We start from the raw sequence: 9,597 nt of genomic DNA, 5'->3' as shown, positions 1-9,597 counted from the left end.
CTCTATCGTGACATCTTGTTATGATTTGGTGAGCCTTTTGCTTTGAGGTTCCTCCTCCCCTGGGTGTATGCTTTCTTTCAGGTTGGGCCTGGTTTCCATGTTGTGGTCATTCTTTCTCCTTTTCTTAGCGTGTTGTTTTTGGTTGGGGCTTGTCCCCTTCATTTTGGCTTGCCCTTGCCTCCCCCTTTGTAAAGATAAGGACGTGTTTTGCTTGTTCCCTCCCCCCCACCCCAAATCTTTATAATTTTTTTATTGGTCCAAAAAAAGTGTTTGATCGGTCAATCTAACTACGCTTGTAAACACATTACCCTGCCAGAATGTGAAGTTCCATAATTCTAACCTAGCTAATATCATGTAGAAGAACATTCGTCAAAAATAAACAATATGGGACAACCTCGAGCTTCTGCAGAGGCTACAATCAGTTATAATACTTGGACTTGTAAGAATTTTAGGGATTTTGAAGGTTTCTCTTTTCTCTTATACGATTAGAGGGGAGTTTTTTTTTAAAGGGGGGAGTAATGTCAACTTCCTCTTTCTTTCACTCTTCTATCCAACAGAATAATTTTTAATAAACAGAAAATGGATTTCAAAATTTTCAGTTCCTCTAGTGTATCACGAGTAGATAGTACAAAGCTTAACACAATTAATAGTGGTTATAGAAGATAAAACTTTTCTTCTTAGCCACAAGGTTTTAGATCAATTTGAGGACGCTAGACCTCTATATTTTTCCTCAGACCAAGACCCCCTCAGATTTGGGAAGACAAATAGAAGCCTAGCTGATAAGGTGAAGAAATCTAGAAGCTTCAGATCCTTTCTAGAGAAAGGCACACATAAGGGATTCAAGACCCTTGGTGGTGGTCTGAGGCAACTTAAAAATACTAGACCAATAGATGTACAAGGATTGAAGGGAAACTTTGATCAATTCTAGGCGATCGGCATAAGAAAGAAGCTTGCCCTTCCAGAGTTGGAGCCTCTTGCGTATAAGATCTAAAATATGAGGGTAGAGTCAAATGGCTCAAGCTAGAGATTCCAACACTGGTCATTTCCATAACCCAAAAGAGCAAGAACCAATGTCAACTCCATTTCCATTCTCTTTTCTAGAGACAACTCCCCCTTTTTAAGGGCGAAAGATATCAAAAGAGAAGTTGTGGACTAATTTGTGAAGATATTCAGACCTTCTCCCCTCCCCTCTTTTAAAGCTATCTATAAGTGCCCCTCCTCAACAATTTTGTCCCCCAATCCTTTCATGGATCCCTTTAGGCTCTCCCCTCTAAGAAGGGGTTCTCGTTGCCATCCTCAACCTAGAGCATCATCAAAGGTGGCCTCATCAAAGCCCTGCTTATTTTTTTCTACAATCTCAATCAGATAGAAGGTTAATCACACTTTACTTTATTTCCAAGAAAGAAGGTGCTCCCTTTGCAACCAGCTTCATAAGTTCATCATGAAAATCCTTGCTAATAGGCTGAAGCTGGTGGTTGACTTCATCACAACCAATCTGCATTTATCCTAGATAGAAACACATTTCAAATAAAATCTCAGATAACCAATTTGGCTTTATGCCAGGTAAATCCATGACAGAGGCTATCTACCTATTGAGGAGGCTTACGGAAAGTTATATAGCCTACAAGAAAGTTCTCCACATGGCCTTTATTGACCTAGAAAAAGCAAATGAGAGAGTTCCTAGAGATCTAATATGAGATGTATTAGTAAAGAAAGAGGTGTCGAGTACGTACTTAGAGATAATTAAGGACATGTATGAGACTGTGGTGACGAGCATAAGATCTATAAGAGGTCGGGTTACATCAAGGATCAACCCTAAGCCCCTATCTATTTGCGCTTATCATGGATGAGCTATCCAAAAGCATTCTAGACAAGGTCCCCTGGTGTATGCTCTTTGCCAATGACATCGTTTTAGTGGATGAGACTAAAGCAAGGATCAACACTAAGTTAGAGTTACGGAAATCTACCTTGGAAACAAGAGGTTTTAAGATTAATAGATCAAAGGCGGAGTATATGATGTGTGATTTCAGTCACTCTACGTTAGATAATAAAATGATGAAAATCGAGGAGACAGATATTCCATAAAGGTGACTATTTAGATATCTGGGATCAGCTACAAGTAAAGAAGGTGAAATAGAGAATGATATTTTCCAAAGAGTTAAAGTGAGATTGATGAAGTGGTGAGGGGCTTATGGAGTGTTATGTGACCGATGTATCCCTTTAAAGCTTAAAGGAAAATTCTATAGGACTGTTGTTGGCCCAACTATTATATATAGGGTAGAATGTTGGGCAGTTAACAAGTGTCATATAGAGAAGTTAACTCTAGCTGAGATGAGGATGCTAAGATGGATGTGCGGCAAAACTATGAATGATAAAGTAAGAAATGAGCATATTAGATCTGATTTGGGAGTTTCCCTAATCAACGACAAGCTTCATGAAATTCGTCTAAGGTTGTATGGCCATGTCTAGAAGAGGTCCAACAACGCCTTAAGTAAGGAGTGATCTTATACAGTTGGAAGGAGCTAAAAGAGTAGAGGCAATCCTAATAGACGAAGTAGTGAAGAATGACATGCATAGGCTAGGTTTTGTCCCAAGTATGACTTTGGATAGAGCATTAGAGGACTAGGATCCACGTAGCTGACCCCACTTAACTAAAATCATTTGACTTGTTGGGCTTGTTACCTCTTTCCTCTAACTTGTTACCTCTTTCCTCTAACTCTCACCCCTTTTTTTCAATCCATGTAACCGGCCCCATTAAGTTGGGATAAGGCTGAGTTTGACACAAACACCTTTTCATTTTCAAACTCATCTGATTCCGTAGAACCTCGACCTTGTAAATGTGTTCTCATCCACAGATACAAGAGCTACCTTCCACTATCACCCCAATCAAGACTCATTATTAATTTTGTACAATTACTTTTCAATGAGTTAAAAGGGTCGTGGCATTAGTAAAATGCCTCTAGGAATTCCATTCACCCATAAAGATAGGTACCATAGTCATAAGACCTGATATGAACATTAATACAACCAAGAATGATATTTTCTTTTGTTTACATTCATCCAAACATGTATGTGAAAGCACCTTTCCAGAATGTTATTGATATAATTAAATTACTGGGAGAATAATTAACCACAAAACATAAAATTTAAAGGAAGTGGCAAGGGAAACAAGCATATCATAGATGAATATACCAATGGTTTTACACCAGCTTTCGGACAAACAAATGCATGCATGGATCTTTAACACAATTATTATTTGTTTTGTACAAGATTTGGCAGCCACAATAAGTCAACTACTGGACAAATGATAAATGTAGCAAAGAAATAAATAAAAAAATATTAGACTAACAATAGTTAGCTATGAAAGTAAAATAAAAAATAAAAAGAAAACATTTTATAGACTCTTTCCACAGGTGCTATCTCCATATCGGGCCATTTGGAGCTAGTCATTTTAATTTCACTCAACATAAATCATCATAAGGGACATTTCAGAAATGATGTAATCTCAAAGAGCATACCAAGTTTAGTTGTTGATTCCATAAATTTATTTTAAAGTCTGATACTAATGTCCAGCTATGTTCAAAGGTCATTCTCAACAGCAGGGATATAGTTTCAAGCCGGGGGACCATACCTGTGACACAAGTAAGACAGATGGTTATAAGATTTTGGCAATACCAAGAAAGAGGTTTTCATTTGATTTCGAGGATGAAGAGCTTTTCATCCTTCTTGCTTTCTGAGGCTTTTTTAACAGATCAAAATTCCTCCCTTTAATCCTTAATTCTTGGATGTATCTCGTAACCACACTGCTTCTTTTCTCTCGCTGCAATTTCCTTGAAACTTTACAGTACCTATAAAGCTTAATCTAAACCAAAAAGATGAAGATAATGGTCAGGTGAGTGAAAAAGATATGAATAAAAATGATAAAAGCCACCATCTCCTAGATGTATGTTCTTACGAATGAATGGAAAAGGTGAAGAGAATGGTTAAGAAAAATCCATGGAAGGAAGGCTAAGAAATAGAGCACCATTGAAATAATTTCAGTTTGATGTTGTCCAATCAGGTTTCCATCATGGAGATTCACAACCCGAAGAGGTCTTCTTTTTGCCAGAGCATGCTATGACCAGAGCTCTGTGAAGTTACCATTGATGGGTTCTATTGGATTGCAGAAATGGTGGCCATAGCAGACTGGAGCTTCTGATGATGCTTCTTCAGATTCTGATATTAATATCTCAAGGGCCAAGTAAATTTTACGACTTTAAAATGAAGCAAATAAAAACTGCAAAAAGAATGAAATGAATGAGTGAACAGTGCCATATGTAATTTTGGAATTCACCGAAGCTTTGTATGTGACAGAAAGCCAAGGAATTGTAGAGACCCTGAGATGAGAAAGACAACCTGAGATCGCATCACAGAGCATATGAAGGTTTTAATTCAGAATACCCGTCTTTCTAACGGTTATATTTTAATGGACAAGAGATCGCTGCCAGGTTGCATGGGCCCCCTGCACTAGTATGTATGTATCAATGTGTATGGAACATTTAAAAATGAGAGTCCACCTTGTGAAACGTGTATGTATTAGTGTGTCATAGAAAGGTTGCCACTGAACTTTCAAGGACAATTTCTTTCCATACTTATTCAGCAATTTGACTAAAATATTTCACCTAACCTCCTAATAAACATTAATGCAATTGAAATTTAGCTCAGGTCAAGCAATAAAAGAAGCATAGGAGACATTAAGATGTATATACAATAATATATTAAAGGGAAATTTACCGCCCCACCCATGGAGAATGCCACAATTATAAGACCACCCCCCCTCTGTTTCACCAAATTATACTCAAACCCCCAACTGTCAGTCACTATTAAGGAATATACCTTATTTTCTGATGTCAGTAATCATATTTTATTTTAAATACCAAAATGCCCTTCTTAAATACGAAGTACTTAATATTTCTTTACCCAAATCAATAGGTTACCTTGCTCTCAAATCGCCACTGTTGGACCACCGGCGATCGTTCATTGCAGCAGCAGCGGCGGACGACGACCTACAGGACCTCATCCGGTGATTGTTCATTACAGCGGCAGCGACATCAGCAACGAACGGCGACCTGCAAGACCTCACGGCAACCGGGCGAAACAACTTGCATATAAGAGTGCAAGTAATCAAGCTCAGTCTCTTCCGCTCTGCAACCCAAAAGTAATAGCTTCTAAGAAGTTGTTGAATCCCAATGGCAGTGTCCAAGAATGCCGGTTTTGCCTCTTCTTCGTCTTCTTCAAGTTCGAGTTATGAAGTGTTCTTGAGCTTTCATGGAGAAGACACTCGCACCAACTTCACCATCACCTCTACCATGCCTGGATTGATGCTGGGGTTAACACTTTCAGAGACCACGAAGAACTCCCAACGAGAAAGAAGATTGGGCCAGAGCTAATCACTGCGATTGAGAATCTCTATCCCCATTTTCTTGGAGAATTATGCTTCCAGTAAATGGTGTCTCATTGAGATCACTAAGATCTTTAAATGCAAAAACACAATGGATCAGGTCATTCTGCCTATTTTATACAATATCGAACCCTCGGCGGTGCGGAACCAAACCGGGAGCTATACAAAGACCTTGAGAGAAACACCAGATCTGTTTTGACTGCAGCAATTCTTTGAGGAAAACCACAAAACAAAAATTACCTTTGCAAAAGCCTTTTGTACCTTTGTCAGAATCAGTGGGCATATTCCCCAGATACAAAACTGGTTTCTTTGTACATGGGTCGAGATTGTATAACTTTGCAACCACAGGGACTGAATTAGCAGTAGAGGAGTTGGATCCTGCCGTTGCAGGTGAAGATGTTGATGGCATTTCTGAAGTTGAATCTAATGCTTAGGAGACAAGTGAAACACCTTACTTGAGTGCCAGTGCCAATGCCAGTGCTACTCCAACTGTTAAATCAAAATGCTCAGGACCAGCTAGGAACAGTGAGATGCCACCTGTGAAGGATGAGGATTTGGTTCCTGGTGCACCTTTTACGGGGCAAGTAAAATCAATCCAGCCATTTAGTGCTTTTGTTGACTTTGGAGCTTTCACAGATGGGTTGGTACATGTTTCTAGGTTGAGTGATAATTTTGTTAAGGATGTTGGAAGCGTTGTCTCCATAGGACAAAGAGGTGAAGATGAGGTTGGTAGAAGCAAATACTGAGACTGGACAGATTTCTCTATCAATGAGGGAGAATGATGATGTCAGTAAGCCCAGCAACGGAAAGATGCTACTACTACTGGGGATAAGCCAAGAACTATGAGAAGGAATGGCACAAAGTCAAACAAAAAACGAGATGAGGTACGAAGAAGTGGAAGGGAGCTCTGAGAGACGTCAGATCATTGAAGGATGGTAAGGGTATAATGGTCATTTTAAGTCGACACTTAACCGTGACTAATGGTAAGGGGTCTGAGTATAATTTGGTGAAACAGAGGGGGTGGTCTTATAATTGTGGCATTCTCCAGGGGATGGCGCAGTAAATTTTCCTATATTAAATGGAACTTTCATCCTCCTTCACGAAACTGCAATTAGGAGGGGGGTGGGGAGACCAGAAATAAGTACACAATAATCTCTAGAGCTAGTATGGTATGCCCTCAGAGGGGAATGATAAAATATTAATTGAACCATAATTATCCAAAATAGGACTTATTCATCAGTCAAACCAAATGGCATTGTGCCAATGAACGAAAAGGCAATCAACTATGACTTATGCATTTTATGGGGAAAAAACTGTGAATTATGCATTCACAATTCTATACATAATTAGGTTGACTCCTAGCTTCCAAAATACAACCATTACAATAATTTTTTCCCAAATCTTTATTATTACTTGATTTATTTAATAATCCTCCAAGCAGTGGAACAGATGATTAAATATCATCCCAGAAGCAACATGACTAAGTTTGGGACAACCATTGTGACATTTTAGCGCACATCTGATAATTCAAAATAATAAATATAACGAGTGGACTTTCAATATCTCTAAGTACCAGATGCGTATTGAAAATGAGTAATAAATAGAAAAAATAGTAGTAGAATTAACATGAAGCAAAAAAAATCAACAATCTTGTACAGTCACTCTAAAAGTAAAGCTAAACAACAATGTGGAATGTCCAGTTAGCTACCAACACTCTCACGGCATAGTTGTTAGATACATTGGAATTTGGATAACTATCTAATAATGTAAAGTTCAATGAGGGAAGGCTAAAAATGAATCGGGCTGAAGTAGTACAATTGTTCCCTCTCGACCCCTCACTATCCCAATCCTCAAACTCTCCTTAAGCTCTCTTGATCCTCTCACGACCCCTCTTTCCAAATCTTTGATCTCCCCCTGCCTCTTCTGCTCCTCTATCTCAAACCTTCAACCCTGAAACATAATACACGCCTAGATTTTCTGTCCTCCCCTAACTATCCCTTCATCGTATCTTTGTACACCACCGATTTTCTTTCTGCCCTAACTTACTCCTACCCCCCACCTACCTCGATCTCTCTTGCTGCTCGCCTCATCTATCTACAGCCTAAATGCCAATAGACCTTCCAACTTTCAGCGATTTGTGTACGAGGCAATCAATATAAAAGGGACCAACATGAGAAAACTAGATATTTATTTGAATCTGAAATTCAGATACATATGGAGTACATAATAAAAGAGGGAACTACATATTCACAAGCTTAAACAATGACAAAAACTAAAGAATTGGAATAATCATTGTGTGTGTGTGTGTGTGTGTGAGAGAGAGAGAGAGAGAGAGCCAACAAAGTTGGCACTATGGCATTCTAAATTGACATAAGCAAGCATAACTAGATCCATTATGGAATCCCGAGTGCACATCAAAATATTATGGTAAATTGACATAAGCAAGCATAACTAGATCCATTGAATTCTTTGAGGTATGAAGTCTAATTAGGAAAGCATCATAGCAGTCATTAGCTGCCACTAATCAGCTTGTTGAGAGATATAGATCTCTATAAGGTATTCTTGATAAAAAGTGTGCATCCAATGCACGAGGCTCCCATCACTATAGGATCTGAGATCATAATGTATGCAACCTTAGGTCGCAATAGAGCAACCTTACCATTGCACTAAGGCCCACCCCTCTTTTAAGGTTATGAGGTATTTTTCATATAGAAACTTATCAATCACATCTAATATTAGTATCACTACAAAATTCAGTGATAAGTCACATCTAATATTAGTATCACTAGGAGCTCAGGTATCAAAATTCAGTGATAAGTCACATCTAATATTAGTATCACTAGGAGCTCAGGTATCAAAATTCAGCGATAAAGGTTTAGAATGACTATGCAAAGATGAAAACCTTGCAATTGCATGTATGCTACTTGGGAACTTATGTTAGAATTCACCTGCCTCATTAGCACTGTGCCCCATCAGAAGCGGAAATCTTAAAAAGGCTGATACAGGGAAGATGCTACTCTGCAGCTATAGAGGTTTTTGATTGAACAAGGATTTGGTCCTTCATAGATTCTCTTTTAAATGTACTGATTCACTCCATTAAAGGCAGAAGCAAATTAATGCTTCTAATTGAGTTGGAGTAGAAATTAGAAATAAAATTATTTCCACCAATGTTCACATTTCCATCTTGGTAACTCTTAATTGACAAGACAAGCATGCAAAAAAATGCATTTAGTAGAACTGGAGTGAGAATATTACCTAAACTCATACCATATTCCAGTTGCAGAGCCTGATGGAAAGAACTTCGGGCACAATCAGTGATGTCACAGTCTCAAAATGTTGTTGGCATTCAATCTCCACCCTTCCAGACCTGTATTCTTGTATGAAATATGCAAATAAAAAAAGTTAGATATGCCTGAAACAAAGTTTCACGAGCAAAAAAAAAACCATAAAGGAACATGAAAGAGAAAAGATAAAGATCTCATTATGATTCTAGTGTACAACAGATCTAGGGAGCCCAATTGTAAGTGAAGCACTTTGTTGGGACAAACTGAGTGTCAAACTATCAATACCTGCAAGTTTGTGAGACAAATACACATTAGCTGATAATTTATTCAGTAAATAAATAATACATGTCAGAATGCATCTCCATGTGAAGATATCCTGCTTTAAATGCATAAAGCTATACGAATATTTCACAGTAAAAGAATGTCAAACCTGACCATTCCACATAATACAGCACATCAACGCAACTTTTGTGCATGTGAATTAGGAAACCTCCATTTAACTTTTTTAAGAATTTGAAGCAAAAGTATGAAACATTAAGTTGTGCATGTGAATTAGGAAACCTACATTTAACTTTTTTAAGAATTTGGAGCAAAAGTATGAAACATTAAAAAATGACAGTCCACCTTGTGAAATTTGAATAACATATTTCACCTAACCTCCTAATGGAAGTTATTGCATTTGTGATTTAGCTCAAGGTCCAGCAATAAAAGAAACATAGGAGATAGATTGAGATGTATCTACAATAATATATTAAATGAAACTTTCATCCTACCTGCGCATAAAAGTTGTTCGTGATATAAGAAAATGTCATTTTAGCCATCATGAAACTGCAATTAAGGGTGGGGAAGCCAGAAATATGAACACAATGATCT

General features: G+C 38.0%; 1 pseudogene; it reads left to right on the top strand.

Moving 5' to 3' along the window:
* Positions 1-5,531: 5,531 nt before the first annotated feature.
* Positions 5,532-6,633, top strand: LOC122070032 (annotated as a pseudogene).
* Positions 6,634-9,597: the final 2,964 nt, after the last annotated feature.

Source organism: Macadamia integrifolia, unplaced genomic scaffold (assembly GCF_013358625.1).
Source record: "Macadamia integrifolia cultivar HAES 741 unplaced genomic scaffold, SCU_Mint_v3 scaffold810, whole genome shotgun sequence".
Classification (NCBI taxonomy): Eukaryota; Viridiplantae; Streptophyta; class Magnoliopsida; order Proteales; family Proteaceae; genus Macadamia; species Macadamia integrifolia.
The sequence above is the reverse complement of the archived record's forward strand: the minus strand, read 5'-3'. Positions and strand labels throughout refer to the sequence as shown.